Source organism: Mustelus asterias, chromosome 25 (genome assembly GCF_964213995.1).
Source record: "Mustelus asterias chromosome 25, sMusAst1.hap1.1, whole genome shotgun sequence".
NCBI classification, from domain to species: domain Eukaryota; kingdom Metazoa; phylum Chordata; class Chondrichthyes; order Carcharhiniformes; family Triakidae; genus Mustelus; species Mustelus asterias.
In genome coordinates, this window is record NC_135825.1 from 47,513,496 (window position 1) to 47,534,072 (window position 20,577).

A 20,577-nucleotide genomic window follows, 5' to 3' on the forward strand; every position below is an offset into this window, starting at 1 on the left:
TAGGAATTGTGCAACCCTCATAACCAGAGCATTAGTCATTTGCTTGACTCAGTTGGAGCGGTTGTCTTGCCAATGTGGCAAAGGCCACCCGACGCTGCCTGGAATGGTTCATATGGAAAAGAATTCAAGGCTTTGGTGGTTCAGCCTGGTACAGACAAAGCTGTTCGCCTGATGGGAATGATTTGCTCTTCTCCAGCTCGCAACAGACAAGTTCTTCTCAGAGGAAGTTAGGCCTCCTGAAGTTCTGAGGAGTGGAACAGTTAAATACGGCCGACATGATCTGTAAATCTGGTCACTCTTTAGATCTTCTGTGATATCACTCCAAGAGTCCCCGGATCAGTCTTTATCATCTCCCTTCTCCTCAAAAGGTAGCAACAGAAGGATTTTCATTGGGAAATCCATGTGCTGATCCACTGCACACTTTGTACAGGATTGTCGAAATAGATTCGCAACTTTACTGACAGAACATCTAGTGATTCATTCTGTTGAAATCAATGTGCAGGAAAAGTGCCACCAATCATAAGCTGGGCTTGTGCTCACCGGAATTTCGAAGAATGAGGGGGGGATCTCATAGAAATATATAAAATCCTGACGGGACTGGACAGGCTAGATGGGGGAAGAATGTTCCCAATGTTGGGGAAGTCCAGAACTAAGGGCTCACAAACTAAGAATAAGGGGTAAATCGTTTAGGGCTGAGATGAGGAAGAACTTCTTCGCTCAGAGAGTTGTGAACCTGTGGAATTCTCTACCACAGAAAGCTGTGGGGGGCAGTTCGTTAGATATGTTCAGGAGGGAGTTGGACATGGTCCTTGGGGCCAAAGGGATCAAAGGGTGTGGAGAGAAAGCGGGAGTGGGATATTGAAAGTGCGTGATCGGCCATGGTGATATTGAATGTCAGGCTCAAAGGGCCAAATGGCTCACCTGACAGAAGTCTATTCGACAGTGTGGTGGTCCCTCACTCCTGCTTTGGAGCCAGCCTATATGATGCACTCGAGTCTGTGAATTAGGGCAGGAATCCACCACCTCTGACTCAGTGCTATCGCTCAGCCAATGCTCATGCCATTGTCATCATCGTTTGATCGTAAGAAACTGCAGTAACCTCCTGAGCTCACACAGCTGTCCAGCCCAGCCTGTGTGTCAGCAATCTCCCTGATAAATATCCTTACTCCATTTCTTCATCTCCTTCCTCGACCTCCTGTTCTGAGGATGATTGATGTTTCGCTGTATGTCTGGGAAGTGGTGAGTGACCCTCCTGTTTAACACGCAGACTGCGGATCAATGGGAAATATCCAGTCACCTCAGTTCCTTTCTTCTTGCATACCTTCTCTTCAGAAATCAGTTTAAGTTGTTTGATGGTTACAAGTTTAAATTTAAGTTTATTTATTAGTGTGTCAAGTAGGCTTACATTAACACTGCAATGAAGTTAGTGTGAAAATCCCCTAGTCGCCACACTCCGGCGCCTGCTCGGGTACACTGAGGGAAAATTCAGCATGGCCAATGTCCCTAACCAGCACGTCTTTCAGACTGTGGGAGGAAACCGGAGCGCCCGGAGGAAACCCATGCAGACACGGGGAGAATGTGCCGACCCCGCACAGACAGTGACTCAAGCCAGGAATTGGAACCCAGTCCCTGGCGCTGTGAGGCAGCAGTGCTAACCACCATGCCACTGTGCCACCCTCATTGGCTGTTTGAAAGGCTATAATAATGTTTTGTTTTGTGCCTTACTGAGCAGAGGGTGGAAGAAAACACTCTAGTGTCAGGAGATTGCCAGCTGGATTAAGGGGGCCATTATAACCCAGAATAGGGGAATTCTGAGTTGTCAGGAGGATGGCACCTAATTAATTCCCTGTCCCTTCCACAAAGAAATCCGTTCATCAAACCCTCCCAGGTCAAGGCCCGGCTCTTTGATTGATCCTAACATCCCTTTGCAATCATACTCAGGCAAAAGGCAGCATTTTCTTCATCAATGCTAAAATAATGATCCTGTCTATGGAACTCTGACACACGCTAAACAGAACAGGACTGGCCAATCGGTGACTTCTTCTTCCTGCTGTCCTTAACCTTTCCCTTGGAAGGACCACTGCAGCCAGGACTGGAACTTGTGTGTTTGCTCTTTGGACTTTCTGACTAACCCTCAGTTATCAATTCTCACATGTTTCTAGCAATAAAGTGTGAAAATTTTACTGATCAAACAGCAAAACTGTGTTCTGTCATGTTACCACGCGCACCTCCTACAGCATCCTCACCTCCCTTTGAGAAGAAGTTGCTCTAATGGGGAAGCCTGAGTTGCAATGAGTAGAGATCAGGCCGATAGGATTTAGTGGAATAAAGAATAATTCTTGCGTGGAGGGTTTATGCTACAGCATGAATTAATTGGGCTGTAGACCGTTTTAGCATTTGGAGCTCAATGTACGTTCATGTAACAATCACCACCCCAAACACTGCAGCATCCACCCCCACTCTCTCCCCTCCAAGCAGACAAGGCATGCAAAGCTACAGCAGACTGAAGAAGATGTGGATTCAAGACTGGACTGTACATTTAACCTGACATAGTCACAGAGTCGGATAGTCAATCAATGATCCTGTTTCCTCTCGGGTCACAGAAACAGTTGTCAATTAAACCAACATTCTTGGCTGAAGTGGATTCTTTGGTCTATCCATGTTGTTTGACACCACTCCGATGATTCATATCGTGATAAATGGCTATATTTCCTTGTCAATGTTAATTGCTTTGCCAATCTTTGACAAAATAATTCTCATTAAGTCTAATGACTAAATGACAAGATCAATTTTCTCTAATACTTCTCGATTCACCCATGTGGGCACCATTGTGGGCACCCATAAGAGAAAATGCTGGAAAACCTCAGCAGGTCTGGCAGCATCTGTAAGGAGAGAAAAGTGCTGACTTTTTGAGTCCAGATGACCCTTTGTCAAAGATAAAAGGCAGAGAAAGTGGGAGATGTTCATACTGCAGGGTGAGGGAATGAAAGATGAGTCATAGCCACAAAGGGGAAAGGCTGCTAATGGCAGTCCATAGAGAGAATACAATGGTGTGAATGGCCAAATGGCAAAGAAACTGAAATCAGAGGGTAATCTGTGACAGATGAAGAAGTGTGGGGAGATGGTTGGGAGAGAGGTAAAATTGAGAAAAAGGGGGAAAAAGGAAGCAAAGGGAAAGAAAGGGGGAATAAAATAAGAGGAAAGAGTGAGGGGGAAAGAAAAATAAAGTCAGTAAAGAAATAAAAAGTAGAGAACAGTTAAAGATTAAATAGAATGAAAACAAAGGAGGGGTAGAGCTTTCATCTGAAGTTGTTGAATTTGATGTTGAGACCGGAAGGCTGTAAAGTGCCCAGCCGGAAGATGAGGTGCTGTTCCTCCAGTTTGCGATGAGCTTCACTGGAACATTGCAGCAGGCCAAGGACAGACATGTGGGCACGGGAGCAGGATTGTGTGTTAAAATGGGAAGGTCAGCATCCTGATTGCGCACAGACTGAAAGTGCTCAGTGAAGCGATCACCCAGTCTACTCTTGGTCTCTCCGATATAGAGGAGACCACATTGGGAGCAGCGAATGCAATAGACCAAATTGAAGGCTGGGCACCATAATGGAGACCCATGTGGACACCCTTGTGGACAGCTTCTCTAGTAGTGAACAAATGTGTTGTCCCCGTGATCCTGGTTTGTAACTGCTTGAAGCAACACAAAATACAAGTTTAAAATTCAATACAGATAAAATGATCCAACCAACCCATCTGGGGTTGTCTTTGCATTTACACCTCATTCAAGCACCTCCCACTTGCTCAACTCTCAAGCTTTTAGTTAAAGTACGCATCACATTATCATTGAACATGTAGTTACCTTAAGTTTATCCCGCCTGCCATTACCTTTTCAAATTCTCTTAGTCCATTATCTATTCGAATCACAGCACACACTGGTCAAAGCCACCTACGGTACCTTCTGTGACTGTGAAGGAACCTTACCCCTCAACCTCTAAATCAAAGCAAATGCAATCTAGATTTCTGTCCAAAATGGTCCCCCTCAACTCACAGAATCAAAACCATTTACATGTTGTTCAACTCATTTGCTCTTTCTGACACCCTGTTCTGTACTAAATTAACCTCCACAAATTAAACTGGGAGACAACCATTTCTTCAATGACAGGAAGGCGAAGTTAGAGATGAGGTGATCAGTGGAGACATTGTTCAGATCAGGAGTAGCTTTGTACAGGAGTGACGGAGCATAAGGAATCATTAACAAAATAATTCAATCTTCTTCCAAGCTTGATGTCAGCTTGGCTCAGTTAGTGGCACTCTCACCTCTGAATCAGAAGCTTCAAGTTCCACTCCATGATCTAGCTTCGAGAGAGAGCCATGCTGTGTGAGATATTAAGCTAAAGTCCCACCTGATTGCTCCGATGGATGTGTGCCGGACATCACAAAAAGAACCAAGGTTCTCCCAGTTTCCTGGCTAAATGACCCTCCTCAATTCACTCAACCAAAGCATTAAGTGGTCATTCAACTTGCTTTCTGAAGTAAATGCTTCTCCATCTCCAGCGCCTTGCGCATCGCCAATTTTCATTGCTCTGCCAAGGGCAACCAGGTATGCCTAGGAACTAAGCTTTGGAATTCTCTCCCTAAATATCTCTACCGCTCCTCTGCCCTGTGTCAGCCATGGCTCATTGGTAGTGTTCTTGCACCTGAGTCACAAGGTTATGGGTTCAAATCCCACTGAGACTTGAGCTCAGAAATCAAAGCTGCCACTGCTGGATGTGTTGTTGGCTGAAACATTAAACTGAGACTCTATCTACCCTCTCAGGTGGCAGGTCCTGTAGCACTCTTTAGAGGAAGAGCAGGGGCATTATCCCCAGTTACTATTTATCCCACAGTCAACATCAGAATAACAGATATGGTCATTATCATATTGCTATTTGTGTACAGAATTAGCTGCTGCATTTCCTACATAGAACGGAGAAAACACTTCAAAACAACTTTATTAGCTGCAGAATATTTTAAGACACCTGATGGTCATGACTGGCACTATATAAATACAAATCCTTCTTTAAGACATTCTTTGAAACTTAGCTCTTTGGTGAGATTTTTGATCACTTTTCCTAACATGTCCTTCTGCGTTCTCTCCTGCAGTGTTTTACTCAGTATAAGCTTAGGTTTCTTTAGCCTCTTTGAGTTAAAGTTTATTTATTAGTCACAAGTAGGCTTACATTAACACTGCAATGGAGTTACTGTGAAAATCCTCTAGTCGCCACACTCCGGTGTCTGTTCGGGTACACTGAGAGAGAATTTAGCATGGCCAATTCAGCTAACCTGCATATCTTTGGACTGTGGGAGGAAACCGGAGCACCCGGAGGAAACCCACGCAGACACGGGGAGAAAGTGCAAATTCCACACAGACAGTGACCCAAGCCAGGAATTGAACTGTGAGGCAGTAGTGCTAACCACTGTGCCACCATGCCGCCCCACACTCATGTTCTATCCTAGGAGCTCACTCACTCACCAACACTGGATTAAAGTGTGCATGTGGATTCTTACTTGGGTCCTATCCTCAGATTTTATAAATTTCCCCCCTTTCCCGGGTGAAATATAGGATCAGTGATAGGTCTTTCAACACCTCCACCATTACATCCTGGTGGATCTGTGACTCCTTCCCTTGCACCTCTCCATTTATTTGGTTCTTCCATTCCTCTGACTTTCCTCCCTAAAATGCCACCTACTTAATTTTTCCTCATTCCCTAGGATCCGCCAGAAATTCTCTTTCCCTCATCACCACCTGGCCCTGAGGACTCCCCATCTTTTGCGGATAGTGATGAGGACCATCAGAGAATACAGCGGGATATAGATCGGTTGGAGGCTTGGACGGAGAGATGGCAGATGGAGTTTAATCCGGACAAATGTGAGGTAATGCATTTTGGAAGGTCCAATACAGATAGGAAATATACAGTAAATGGCAGAACCCTTAAGAGTATTGATTGGCAGAGGGATCTGGGTGTACAGGTACACAGGTCACTGAAAGTGGCAAAGCAGGTGGAGAAGGTAGTCAAGAAGGCATACGGCATGCTTGCCTTCATCAGCCGGGGCATTGAGTTTAAAAATTGGCAAGTCATGTTGCAGCTTAAATAGAACCTTAGTTAGGCTGCACTTGGAATATAGTGTTCAATTCTGGTCGCCACACTACCAGAAGGATGTGGAGGCTTTGGAGAGGGTACAGAAAAGATTTATTAGGATGTTGCCTGGTATGGAGGGCATTAGCGATGAGGAGAGGTTGGAGAAACATGGTTTGTTCTCACTGGAACAACGGGGGTTGAGGGGCGACCTGATAGAAGTCTACAAGATTGAGAGGCATGGACAGAGAGAATAGCCAGAAGCTTTTTCCCAGAGTCAATTACTAGGGGGGGGCACAGGTTTAAGGTGCGAGGGGCAAGGTTTAAAGGAGATGTACGGGGCAGATTCTTTACACAGAGGGTGGTGGGTGCCTGGAACTCATTGCCGGGGGAGGTAGTGGAAGCGGATACGATAATGACTTTTAAGGAGCATCTGAACAAATAAGTGAATAGGATGGGATTAGAGGGATACGGTCTTTGGAAGGGTAAGGGGTTTTAGTTCAGTCAGGCAGCATGGTCGGTGCAGGCTTGGAGGGCCGAAGGGCCTGTTCCTGTGCTGTAATTTTCTTTGTTCTATCCTCTGGCCTTGGGGATCCCTCACCCCCTGCCTCTGGGGATTCTCCACATCCTGGGTAACCCCCCACCCTCTGGCCCTGGGGATTCCCCCACCCTCTGGCCCTGGGGGATTCCCTCACCCTCTGGCCCTGGGGGATTCCCTCACCCTCTGGCCCTGGGGGATTCCCTCACCCTCTGGCCCTGGGGGATTCCCTCACCCTCTGGCCCTGGGGGATTCCCTCACCCTCTGGCCCTGGGGGATTCCCTCACCCTCTGGCCCTGGGGAACACCCCCCATCCTCTGGCCCTGGGAACCCCTCTCCCTGCCCCTAGTTCCATTGTTTAGCTGGAAGCCCCGCCTCCTCTGGCCCCGCCCCCTGTCTGTTTCTCCCGGCAGCCTCTGCGGTGGGAGGAATAGGCCACTTTCAGGCGCGCCGCGGATGCTGGGATAGGGCAGTCTCCATAGCTGGCGGCGGGAGGAGACAGAGGGAGACTCGGCGTCTCTGCAAGAGCCCAGAGGCAGGCGGGCACTTCCATCCCCCAGCGGCCGGGAGGCTGAGAGAGAGAGCCAACCTATCCCTGCACCATGACCACCGGCCAGGAACAGAGGGGGAGCGAGCAAGAAGCCCAGGCTGCGGGGCTGGAGCGTGACGCCGAGGACCTGACACCCAACAGGGACAGGGGGGTGCTGAAGGTAAGAAGCACTCAGATTTACCCCCAGCACACAGACTGTGCACGGGGAGGCTCGTGTCAGAGATCCAGCTGCTGTTCAAATAACAACATTCATTTAAAAAACAGAGCCCCAGGAAAATCTTTCTCAACACTGAAGCTGACATAGTTGCAAACACTTCAAAGCTGAGCTACTACAACTACTGTTTCAATTCCCTCACAAGCTTTAATACCGTACCACTGAGTTATAATTATTGAACTGTATTCCACATGTAAGCAGCCTATACTGACCAGCGATATCTGAAGACGATTTATTCAGAGATTCACAGAGTAACTTTATCTCCGATTTAACAAATACTTTCATTCAATTACTTAAACAGCGGCTACTTCGGGTGCTTCCTATACACTTGCAATGCATTTACACACATTTCCCCATATAATTGGAGATGTTCCGGTGCGTTTCTATGTCGCCTGTCTTTTGTTGTACAATTTACCTGCATGAATTGTGGCTAAATCATTCAGCTTTATCCGTCCCGAGTCTGAATGGCAAATGGAAAGATGTCGAGAAAGTTGTTTCTTTTTGCTCCGTCTTGTTCCATTGAATTTAATTAGACGGTTCTATCTGATCATTAATGCTCATTTTAAAACGACACTCACTCTCGACCCAATCAAACTCGGGAACCTTCACCGAAGTCTCCGGCGTTTCTGAACTTATAAAGCACTTTGAAAATGTGAGCGATGGATTTGGGTTGAATTCCCCTGGTGTTTCAAGCGATTCTCCCAGCTGCACAGTCAGTGACAGGAACACTGCCTGACGTTAGAGACACTCGGTACTCAGCAGTGAAGTCCAGGAGTGTTAGCCTCAGTATCCAGTTATCCCACTTCACCTCCAGATAGCTCACGACCTCTTCCCTCCCCTTGAGGCTGCCCCGGGGTTCTCTCCACCCGGCAGCCCAGCCCTGTGTTTGTCCCGATCCTGCTCTGCAACCTGGATCCTGGAAAGTAAAGTCGACCAACCTCCCTCCCACCCACTGGCTTCTGGAGGCAGTAGAGAGTTAGGACCAGGAGGGACCTCGGCAGCAATCCTCCCCAGAGTTTGCAGCCTTGTTTTGGAGTTCACCCCAGCCTCAGCCCCGACCTCCGTGTGCAACCCTCAAACTGAATGCCAGCACCTTCAAGTGTAACAGTCTAACCTAATGAACATGTGAAATGGGAGAGGGGATGGTTGTGGGTGTATGTTGACATTCCCGGAGAGAGAGCGTTAAACGAGTAAAGTGGACTCCAGTTTGAGCCGGCTGAATGTGTAGATTTACTCAGTGCTGTGACTGGGGTTGATGTGTGTGAAGTTACTGCAGCGTGCTGCCTCCCTGAGCCCTCAACACTGTATATTTGATGTCCCCACTGCTTTGTGTTTGGCTGTGCTGAATATGCGTTTCGGTTTTAGATTCTATCGAGCTGATTGAGTAATTCATCTCATTTCTCCTTTTTTATGTTAATATTCAAGGCTTTACTTTATTGGAGTGCTAAGATTGTTGATGACATTGGGTTTATTTTCGAAAAAAATAGTTGACCTGTTTCAGATGATTCTGGGTCTGAGGGAATGAGCAGTGTCTTAATGTATCGAACCCGCTCTTAGTTCAGTAACTCAGTCACAGAAGTTGGTGGCAGCTCCAGAGTTTTATCATTGTTTTAAACATTGATTTCTTGCTGTATCTCGTACTCAATTTGAAATGTTTCAGAGCTCCAGTAAAAACCCTCCCCCCGCCAAGTGAATTTGATCAAGATGGCTTCTGGCTTGTGGGACGAGTGTCCATGTGATTTACCTTCCATTATCATTCACTGAGATTTACTTGCAGCTGTTCTGGAGCAGGTTACACGTTTGCCTTTCAGCTGCTTGGTTGGGGTTGAAGTTCTCCCAGCCTGCCTTTAAAATGCTGCTGAACTTCTTGCTTTGGGTACCTTTCAGCAGAAGGATGAAAGAACTTGCATTCATATAGCGCCTATCCTGATCTCAGCATGTCCCAAAACGCTGTTCTGCCAATCAAGTACTTTTTGCAGTGGTTAGCACTGCTGCTTCACAGCACCAGGAACCTGGGTTCGATTCCCGGCTCGGGTCACTGTCTGTGTGGAGTTTGCACATTCTCCCCGTGTCTGCGTGGGTTTCCTCCGGGTGTTCTGGTTTCTTCCCACAGTCTGTAAAACGTGCAGGTTATGTGGATTGGTCATGCTAAATTACCCCTTAGTGTCCAAAGATGTGTAGGTTAAATGGATTAGTCATGGGAAGTGTGTGGGGTTATGAGGATAGGGCAGGGGAGAGGGTCTGGGTAAGACGTGCTGTCAAAGAATCAGTGCAAACTTGATGGGCTGAATGGCCTCCTTCTGCAATGTAGGGATTCTTTGATTCTATGACAAATGGATCCTTCTCCCCCCCACAGTCCGAAAGACGTGCTGGTTAGGTGCATTGACCATGCTAAATTCTCCCTCAATGTACTCAAACAGGCGCTGGAGTGTGGCGACTAGGAGATTTTTACAGTAGCTTCATTGCAGTATTAATGTAAGCCTACTTGTACCATTAATTAATAAACTTTTAAACACTTGTTGTGTATAGAATTCAGCAGCCAATTTGTGCATAGCAAGTTCCCACAACTGCAATGTGAAAATGACCAGAGAATCTAGTTTAGAATCAGAGAATAAAATCCCTACAGTGCAAAAGGAGGCCATTCAGCCCGCACTGACAACAATCCCATCTAGCTCCTATCCCCATAACCCGATGTGTTAACCCTACTAATCCCCCTGACACTAAGGGGCAATTTAACATGGCCAATCAACCTAACCCACATATCTTAGGAGTGTGGGAGGAAACTGGAGCACCTGGAAGAAATCCACACAGACATGGGGAGGACATATAAACTCCACACAGACTGTTATCCAAGGCCGGAATTGAACCTGGGTCCCTGGCATTGTGAGGTAGCAGTGCTAACCACTGTGCTACCATGGTGCCCTAGGTCGAGGTTGTGGAATAAATTCCTGCTCTTCTTTGAAATAGTGGTTCAAAATTCTATCCGAAAAACCCTCTGATAGTGCAGCACTCCCTCAGTACTGGCACTAAATGTTAGCCTACATTATATATTCATGCTGGAGTGGGGCTTGAAAAGCCAGCTATCTGGATCCAAGGTGAAATTGCCACCAAGGCTGACTGAAAGTTTCAGGACAATTCACATCTCCCAATCAGCACCTGCAATGGTTTTGTGTTGAGAGTGTGTAATATGTATGAGTTCCTGTGATGATAGTGAAAGGTTCCCTCCTGTGGCTCTCACACAGTTCTTTTATCAGTTCTATTTTGCACTGTGCAGTTTCCATTATACATTTTGCGTTGTTGATAAGTTAACTAATGTTTTGCTCAGACTGTGGAGTGTTTGAACTGAGATTTGGTCTTTGGTCTGTGCCTGAGAGAGGAAGTCAATTCCTTTCTTTAATCTCCCAGGAGAAGGAATGGCTGCCTTCTGCACTGTAGCGATTATATGGTTCTGAGATGTGTCTGTTCTGGTCCCAAAGATAATTGAATCAAATGCAACATTCAACATTGCATGGATTATATTTCCGTGATCTTAACTAAGGGGTTAGGCAATGGGTTTTATAAAAATTATACAGGCATTTCAAATTTGATTGCGGTCACTTTTAATTAAATGATTCACTTTCAAACACTACTTTCGTTTATATGTTTTCAATTTTAATATCGGGGGAGATTTCGATGTTATTATGCCTCGAGCATAACAGTTCATCTGTTCTAACCGTGTGTTAGTCATTGGAAAATACACGTAACATATGTAAAGAAGATTAGGCAATGACTGAATGCAGTGCTGCTAGAGTTACTGAATAGATTTACAAGGACACTGCTTATTAGGATTTATATTTATTTTCTGTCCACTCCCATGGAGTGTATGGTAGAACGGAACACTCTGGAGGAGGAAGTTTCCTTGTCTTTTTTTTTCAGTTTACGTGTAAAATGTAACCTATAGAACAAACAAAATTAACCACAAACACCATGCAGAGATAATTGGATATAAAAGACATTTGGCAATACAGAGATTGAGTATTGTTGGTAAAAGACATGCTGTCAAAGTTTCAAACAGCAAGTCTCTTTTCTTCTACAATAAAAGACAATGTTAAATACTATACAGAATAAAATCCTATGTCTTGAGTTACTCTGAATCAATGGAGCTGGAGCAAGAGTTGCTCTGATTTTTAAAAAAGTGTTGCATTGTGTGTATAGTTTACTCTAGAGCACAGTCACAGCACACGCACAGTATCAAAATGGTAGGCACTCCAGTTGGCAGGATGTGGGCAGTGTTGTCTCCCAGGGGGTTAGCACTGAGGGCTCCAGATTTTCACTGTATTTAACAATGAATTGGACGAAGGAAGAAAGCTTCATGTTTGCTGCTGACACGAGATTGGGTGGCACAGTGAACAGGGCAGACAATGGCAGGAAGTTGCAAAGGGTCATTGACAGACGAAGTGATTGGGGGAAAAGCTGTGGCAGATAGTGTCTGATGTGCGAAGGTATGAACCCTTCCGCTCTGAGCCTCAAAGATCGATCTGAGTATTCTCTAAATGATGAGAAGCTAGGAGCTGTGGAGGAACCGAGGGATTGGGATTCATGTACAAGAATTATTAAAAGCACTGGACCTTTCCCTGGATTCAGCAGGTCCAGCAGCATCTGTGGAAAGAGAGTTAACCCGACTTAACCTTTCGAATTCAGATGACTCTTCTGCAGAGGATGCCGGAACCTGAGAGGGGAGATCCCAATTAGGAGGCCAACAGCTCTCTATTGCTGTCAGTGCAGCTGCTGCTAATGCACCCACCACAGGCTCAAGGTCCACTAGGAACCCCTTCAGATGAGTGAGGGCAGGTTCAGGGCCACAGGGTGGGGCTCATGGGAGGGGATCTGAGGCAAGGGGGTGGATTTTAGTGAGCCCCCATTCACCATATTGGGTCCCTCAATTAAGCACTGAGTGTCTTTGACCCTAGCCCAATCTCCCCACCCTGTTGCACTTGATTTTCAGGCTTCCCTGCACTCCTTCTACAGGTTAAATAACAGCAGTGGCAAGGTTAGTCACTGAGGGGGTCACTCATTGTCCACTGAACAGCATCCTTTGGCATTCGGATAGCTGCAATCCTTGCTGCCCTGAAATTAACTGGGGGGAAAGGCAGGTAGAAAACGGGAGCTCACCCTGCATTTCCTACCTGACTGAGTGCTTCCTGTCTCCAAACTCACTGCCTGTGAGTGGGAGGAAGGGAGGGAGCGAGCATTATGTTTCACCCAGAATCTGGGAGGCCTGCCAGCTAGCCAGGAGTGTGTTGTAATAGTCAAGTCTGGAGATGACAAATGCATGGATGAGAGTTAATGAGCTGAGGCAGGGCAGACTTGGACAATGTAGTGGAAATAGATGGTCTTAGTGCTGTATGATTGGAGGCTCATCTTGGACTAAAAGGGCTAAGTAATGAGGACAGGTTGCAGAGAAACGCTGTGTATTTCCACCAATAAAGAAAATTTACGGGCTATCTGATTGAGGTGTCATACTTAAATCACTAAAGGTAGCACCATGAGTTGATAAATGGGGTAAACAAAATCAGGGAGGTAGTGTTAAATGCTTACATAACCTTGGTTAGACCACACGGAGTACTGTGTTTGGTCTATATACAAACAGGATACTGGAAAAGTGCAGAAAACGCATGCGAGCAAGTAACCAGAGTGTCTGGAATAAACTTGAGGATATCCGTTTATGGTCATTATTACCAAATTATGAAGGGATTCCAGGACAAGGGGAGCATAGATATAAATATAGGATAGTGACTAGGCAATCAAATGAAGAATTGAGAATGTGGAACTATTGAAGAGATAATACTGACATTTAAAAAGAGGCTTAAGACACATGTGAGGGAGCTAGGTATCAAAGGCTACCAGAACAGGTTGGGAAAGGTAGAGTAGGAGGAGGCTTGTGTGGCATATAAACATTGTCATGGGCTAGCTGAATCATAGAGGGATGGGTGCTGTGGATTGTCTGTGAAAGCTTTAGCTTTATCCCCCCCCCCCCCCCCTCTGTATTGCACAGAGAACAGTGTCACTTGTGCTTTCTGTACATACATTAAATCCTCCATTTCCTGGAGTTCCTTATAGGATTTCTCGGTGACTATCCTTCTTCAATGGCTTCTAATTCGGCTTTTCCCCATGAGAGGGAACATTCTCTCTGTATTCACTCTATCAAAACTGTTCAACATTTTAAAGACCTCTGTCAGGTCATCACAGAGCTTTCCTTCCTCGGGAGAAATGAGACCCAGCCTGTCTATCCTTTCCTGATATATAAATCCACACATTCCTGCCATCTTTGTGAATCCTCTCTGCACCCTCTCCAGTAACTCTGTATCCTTTTGTAATGCACACTCGGGACTGCCACTTGCTCAGGGTGAATCTATACTCTGGTTGTAGGATTGCCACCATGAACCGTAATCGGTGGCACTTTGACTTGCTGGGCCGGGACACTGGAGCGAAATGTTTCTCCATCTGTCCTTGGTTGTAGAGTGTTGCTTGCTTACAGCTGGTGGAAGAAATTAGGGTGGAGAGATGGCATGCAGTGCATTTATAAAGGATATACAGCACAGCAACAGGTCATTTGGCCCCAATGTTCCTTGTAGTGTTTATTATAGAATCACTACAGTACAGAAGGAGGTCATTCGGCCCATCGAGTCTGCACCGACCACAATCCCACCTAAGTCCTATCCCCATAAGCCTGTGCATTTACCCCAGCTAGAGGCTAGCATGGAGTTTATGCTCCACACTAGCCTCTGCCTATCTTTCTTATCTAAATCTCCTAATGTAACCCTCTTTTCCCATCTCCCTCATATTCTTGTCTAGTTTCCCCTTTAAATACGTCTGTACTATTCACTTCAAACACTCCCTGTGGGAGCGGATTCCACATTCTCATCACTCTTTGGTGAAGGAATTTACCCGACTAGATTTCTTGGTGACTATCTTACATTGATGGTTTCTAGTTATGCTCTTCCCCCACAAGAGGAAATGTCTTATTCTGTATCCACTCTGCACGAAAACTTTTCACAGTTTAAAAAAATCTCTTTTAAGTAACCCCTCAGCCTCCTGGTTTCATGAGAATGAGACCCAGCCTGTCAGTTCTTTCCTGATATGTATATCTGCAGGTTTCTGGGACCATTCTAGTAAATCTTCTCTGCATCTTCCCCAGTGCCTCTATTACCTTTTTTATAATGTGTTTGAAGTGAATAGTACAGACGTATTTAAAGGGGAAACTGGACAAGAATATGAGGGAGATGGGAAAAGAGGGTTACATTAGGAGATTTAGATAAGAAAGATAGGCAGAGGCTAGTGTGGAGCATAAACTCCATACTAGCCTCTAGCTGGGGTAAATGCACAGGCTTATGGGGATAGGGCTTAGGTGGGATTGTGGTCGGTGCAGACTCGATGGGCCAAATGACCTCCTTCTGTACTGTAGTGATTCTATAATAAACACTGCAAGGAACACTGGGGCCAAATGACCTGTTCTCTGCATCTTCCCCAGTGCCTCTATTACCTTTTTATAATGTGGTGATCAGAACTGCACTCCAAGGGATCTCCTGACACTGCCCACTGGCGCCATTTACCAGTGCTGCCAAAGATAATGGACATTTGGCTGGCTCACAGCACTAGGACTGGGAAATCCCAATCTAAGCGTGATGTAACCAATGTTTGAGAGAGGGTCAGGGCATTTTTTTCAATTATAGAATCTTAATGTTCAATGTTATAATGGAACCTGCCCAATTTGTATCGCTTCGTTTAAATGGGGGAAGAATCTGTCAGGATCTGCTGATGATTTACAAGCAAGTCTCCAGCTGTGCTCAACATCTGGTGCGAAATGCTGCCCTCACTGTGTTGGTCAAAGGAGACTTTCAGTAACCAGACAGACCCAGGAACTCTGCTCTTTGTCAATGACTCAACAGAGAGATGATGAATGAAGTAAAGATGTTAATCTCTGCAATGTTTAACCATCAGCATTTCTCACACAGTTTATACTTGGTGCTGTCGTTTGTTACTGACTAATAATCCAGAGGTCGGGACCAGCAATCTGGAAGTTCAAATCCCATATGACATTTTGAGAACTTGGATTTAATTTAAAACATTTGGAAATAAGAACTGTCAGTAAAAAGGATGCTGAAGTTGTCTAATTGTCATTACAAAAACTCGACTGGTTCACTTTAATGTCCTTTTTAAGGAAATAAATCCGTTTCCATGATTTTTCCAGACAATTATAAATGTTTAACATTCTACACCCATGGAACACACGCATCCTACACAGAACAGGCAAAGAAACCTATTCAACCTCCAAACAGACCAGGAACAGAACTACTTTTAAATTGCTAAATCCAGGTGAAGGGCGAATGATGTGTAGCACAATTCCACTGACTGAACCTAATTAGGGCAAGAGATGATAGCTGGAGTTCTATTGCCCTGCCCGCCATGGGAATCGGGGTGGACAATGGGAAGGTGCAAAGAACAAAAAGAAAATTACAGCACAGGAACAGGCCCTTCGGCCCTCCAAACCTGCACCGACCATGCTGCCCGACTTAACGAAACCCCCCTACCCTTCTGGGGACCATATCCCTCTATTCCCATCCTATTCATGTATTTGTCAAGACGCCCCTTAAAAGCCACTACCGTATCCGCTTCCACTAACTCCCCCGGCAGCGAGTTCCAGGCACCCACCATCCTCTGTGTAAAAAATCTGCCTTGTACATCTCCTTTAAACCTTGCCCCTCGCACCTTAAACCTACACCCCCTAGTAATTGACTCTTCCACCCTGGGAAAAAGCTTCTGACTATCCACTCTGTCCATGCCTCTCATAATCTTGTAGACTTCTATCAGGTCGCCCCTCAACCTCCGCCGTTCCAGTGAGAACAAACCAAGTTTCTCCAACCTCTCCTCATCACTAATGCCCTCCATACCAGGCAACATCCTGGTAAATCTTTTCTGTACCCTCACCAAAGTCTCCACATCTCTCTGGTAGTGTGGCGACCAGAATTGAACACTATATTCCAAGTGAGACTTAATTAAAGTTCTATAAAGCTGCAACATGACTTGCCAATTTTTAAACTCAATGCCCCGGCCGATGAAGGCAAGCATGTCGTATGCCTTCTTGACCACCTGCGTTGCCACTTTCAGTGACCTGTGTACCTGTACACCCAGATCCCTTTGCCTATCAATACTCTTAAGGGTTCTGCCATTTACTGTATATTTCCTATCTGTATTAGACTTCCAAAATGCATTATCTCACATTTGTCCAGATTAAACTCTATCTGCCATCTCTCCGCCCCAGTCTCCAACTGATGTGCGGGTTAGGTTGATTGGCCATGTTAAATTGCCCCTTAGTGTCCTGGGATGCGTAGGTTAGAGGGATTAGCGGGTAAAATATGTAGGGGTAGGGCCTGGGTGGGATTGTGGTCGGTGCAGACTCGATGGGCCGAATGGCCTCCTTCTGCACTGTAGGGTTTCTATGATTCTATGATCTGTATCCTCTGATGGTCCTCATCGCTATCCGCAAATCCACCAACCTTTGTGTCGTTCGCAAACTTACTAATCAAACCAGTTCCATTTTCCTCCAAATCATTTATATATATTACAAACAACAAAGGTCCCAGCACTGATCTCTGAGGAACACCACTTGTCACAGCCCTCCATTCAGAAACACACCCTTCCACTGCTACCCTCTGTCTTCTTTGACCGAGCCAGTTCTGTATCCACCTTGCCAGCTCACCTCTGATCCCATGCGACTTCACCTTCTGCACCAGTCTGCCATGAGGGATGTCAAAGGCCTTACTGAGGTCCATGTAGAAAATATCTACTGCCCTAACCCTCATCAATCATCTTCGTCACTTCTGTTGACCTCTGGCAGGATTTTCCGATTTTGGGTCGAGCGAGGCCATAAAATCCTGCCGGATATGTCCAGTGCTGATAAAAAGGTAATGGACCAGAAACATTAGTACTGTTTCTCTTTCCACAGATGCTGCCAGACCTGCCGAGTCTTTTCCAGCTGTTTCCATTATTTCAGTTTTGTACCCTCCTCTGTATTTTCCTGTTGGATCTGCTGACTTCCCATTGGAACTCACCAGGGGAGGCTCGGCATATGACGATAATCCTGCTTTGGGAATACGGCCTAATTATTGACAGACAAATAGAATCTTGGATAGCACATTTCCAACATTCACAGGTACATTTTTGAGAGTAAAATTTCCAACCGGGAATATGAACTTGAAAAATGAACTCCCAAATATTTCCCCTTGACTTTCCTCCCCTTTTAATAGAGTCATAGAGGTTTACAGCATGGAAACAGGGCCTTCAGCCCAACTTGTCCATGCAGCCCTTTTTTTAACCACTAAGCTGGTCCCAAATGCCCGCGTTTGGCCCATATCCCTCTATACCCATCTTACCCATGTAACTGTCAAAACACTTTTTAAAAGACAAAATTGTATCCGCCTCTACTACTGCCTCTGGCAACTTGTTCCAGACACTCACCACCCTCTGTGTGAAAAAATTGTCCCTCTGGACCCTTTTGTATCTCTCCCTTCTCACCTTCAACCTATGCCCTCTAGTTTTAGACTCCCCTACCTTTGGGAAAAGATGTTGACTATCTACCTTGTCTATGCCCCTCATTATTTTATAGACCTGTTTTGGCCATTCGCATACACAAGGTCAAATCAGTGCAAACATTATATACACTGTTCGAACCCAATGCAGGAGATAACGGAGGCATCTGAGGATGTATCTTCCAATATACTATGAGGCAGGGTGTGACCAGCACACGCTCTCTTTGATTGTTTACTAAGTTTTAATGGAGACATTAAAACACAGATTCAGGTCATTGCCAGGGCTTATTACCCATTTAAAGTGCAGTCATATATTTACTTTTTGATAAGGAGCACATAATGCTGTTTATAAGGCAGGTCGGTGTTCAATATTTTTCACTTGTATACAGACCAGAATGTCCAGCTTCACTACTGCTTACCACATTACCTGGGCTACAGCAGGCCCTTCCTGCTGATTCTGGAGGTGAAATGTTTGTTTATGTATTTACACATTGGATAAGGATAGGATTGAGATTGACAATAGAAACATAGAAGATAGGAGCAGGAAGAGGCCATTTGGCCCATCGGGCCTGCTCTGCTATTCACTACAATCATGGCTGATCATCCAACTCAATAGCCTAATCCTGCTTTTTCCCCATAACCTTTGATCCCATTCGCCCCAAGTGCTAAATTCAGCCGCCTCTTGAATACATTCAATGTTTTGGCATCAACTACTTCCTGTGGTAATGAATTCCACAGGCTCACCACTCTTTGGGTGAAAAATGTCTCCTCAACTCCGTCCTAAATGGTCTACCCTGAATCCTCAGACTGCGAACCCTGGTTCTGGACTCCCCACCATCGGGAACATCCTCCCTGCATCTATCCTGTCTAGTCCTGTTAGGATTTTATAAGTCTCTATGAGATGCTCCCTCGTTTCTCTCAACTCCAGCGAAAACAATCCTACCCTAGTCAATCTCTCCTCATACATCAGTCCCGCCATCCCCGGAATCAGCCTGGTAAACCTTCGCTGCACTCCCTCGAGAGCAAGGACATCCTTCCTGTGCACTCCACAATCAAATAGCTGCTATTCACTGTCAAAGTTCACGCGGGAAGAATTTGCCAGCTAAGTTAGGCATGGTGTCAAAGAGCACACGAGAACCGGTACCTCAGCAAGATTTTTGTCTCCCGCCCTTTGATTGGAAGACAGTTCCTGATGGGCTGGATCTCTGCCTGGTGTGGGGAGGTCTCATTGATCCTGGCCGCAGTTCCAACTGAGGATTGTTATTGTACCGATAGGACATGTACTGGCCTCCTCACGGAGTTCCACTGGAAAGTGGGACAAACCAATAGTAAAATACTGAGGAAGTTGGATAACTGAACTAAGAAAACAGCAATAACTGGAAAAAAAACTCAGCAGGTCAGGCAGCATCTGTGGAGAGAGAAACAGAGTTAACGTTTCAGTTCTACGGTCTTACCATCAGTCATCTTCTGTCCTAATAAAGTGAGCCAATGGGGTTGTTCCACACATTTGGGATTTTTTCCTTCACTTGGATAGGCTGGATTTAACTATTTAAAATCAGTGCTATTCCTGTGCCGATTACAGGTTTGGAGGTTGTGTAGCTGTTGAATAAATATTTAAATGTAACAGTGATAGAATATTCCTATTTCTCTCAGTTGATGCGTGCAGGAAGATTATACAGAATGAGCCAGTCCATGATATATAACCTGAGACCGAATTGTGCAGAAACTCTTCTGTTGTTAGATGCATCAAAAGTGATCTCCAGATAGAACATGCCTGTGAGAGGAGTCTCACCAAACTGCCCAATGCAGCACAGCCACCAGATAAACCCAGGCAGTCGTACCGAGACAAATGGCTCAAGTGTATTTACTGCAGCCAGCTCTCCAAATCCTCCAGCAGCCAATCACGAGTACCCAAATGAGTAATCGTTAAACAATTCATGACTTACACTGTCTGCTGTTCTACATAAATTACAGGATGTTCAATCCAGCCAGAACATGCTCCATATAAGTAGTTGTCCTAATCCCATGTGCCTGCGTTGTTTCCATATCTCAGTTTATTCCCTTTCCTTGAGTAACCTATCTAATCTATTCTTAAATGCTGACACAGCCTCTGTTTCCATCACAACTCCTTACTGAATTCCACAGGCTCACAACACCCTGTATAAATAGGCTTCTGCTGCTCTTGGTCCTTCTCTGTCTCATATCAATCTTGTATTCGGGTCCTCCTCTGAACCTCAAATCCCCCAGAGACCACCTGTCGGCCCTGCCCTATCCAGCTGTAATTACCCCCTCAAATCCCCCAGAGACCACCTGTCTGCCCTGCCCTATCCAGCTGTAATTACCCCCTCAAATCCCCCAGAGACCACCTGTCGGCCCTGCCCTATCCAGCTGTAATTACCCCCTCAAATCCCCCAGAGACCACCTGTCTGCCCTGCCCTATCCAGCTGTAATTACCCCCTCAAATCCCCCAGAGACCACCTGTCTGCCCTGCCCTACCCAGCTGTAATTACCCCCTCAAATCCCCCAGAGACCACCAGTCTGCCCTGCCCTACCCAGCTGTAATTACCCCCTCAAATCCCCCAGAGACCACCTGT

General features: G+C 45.7%; 1 protein-coding gene across 2 annotated transcripts in view; it reads left to right on the plus strand.

Annotated features, from left to right (window-relative positions):
* Nucleotides 1–7,092: 7,092 nt before the first annotated feature.
* Nucleotides 7,093–20,577, plus strand: part of LOC144479154 (peptidyl-prolyl cis-trans isomerase FKBP5-like) — a 110,445-nt gene continuing 96,960 nt past the window's right edge. For both annotated transcript variants that reach the window (XM_078197711.1, XM_078197713.1), the window contains exon 1: nucleotides 7,093–7,368. The gene's annotated coding sequence lies outside the window, so the exon portion shown is untranslated. The remainder of the gene's footprint in view (nucleotides 7,369–20,577) is intronic.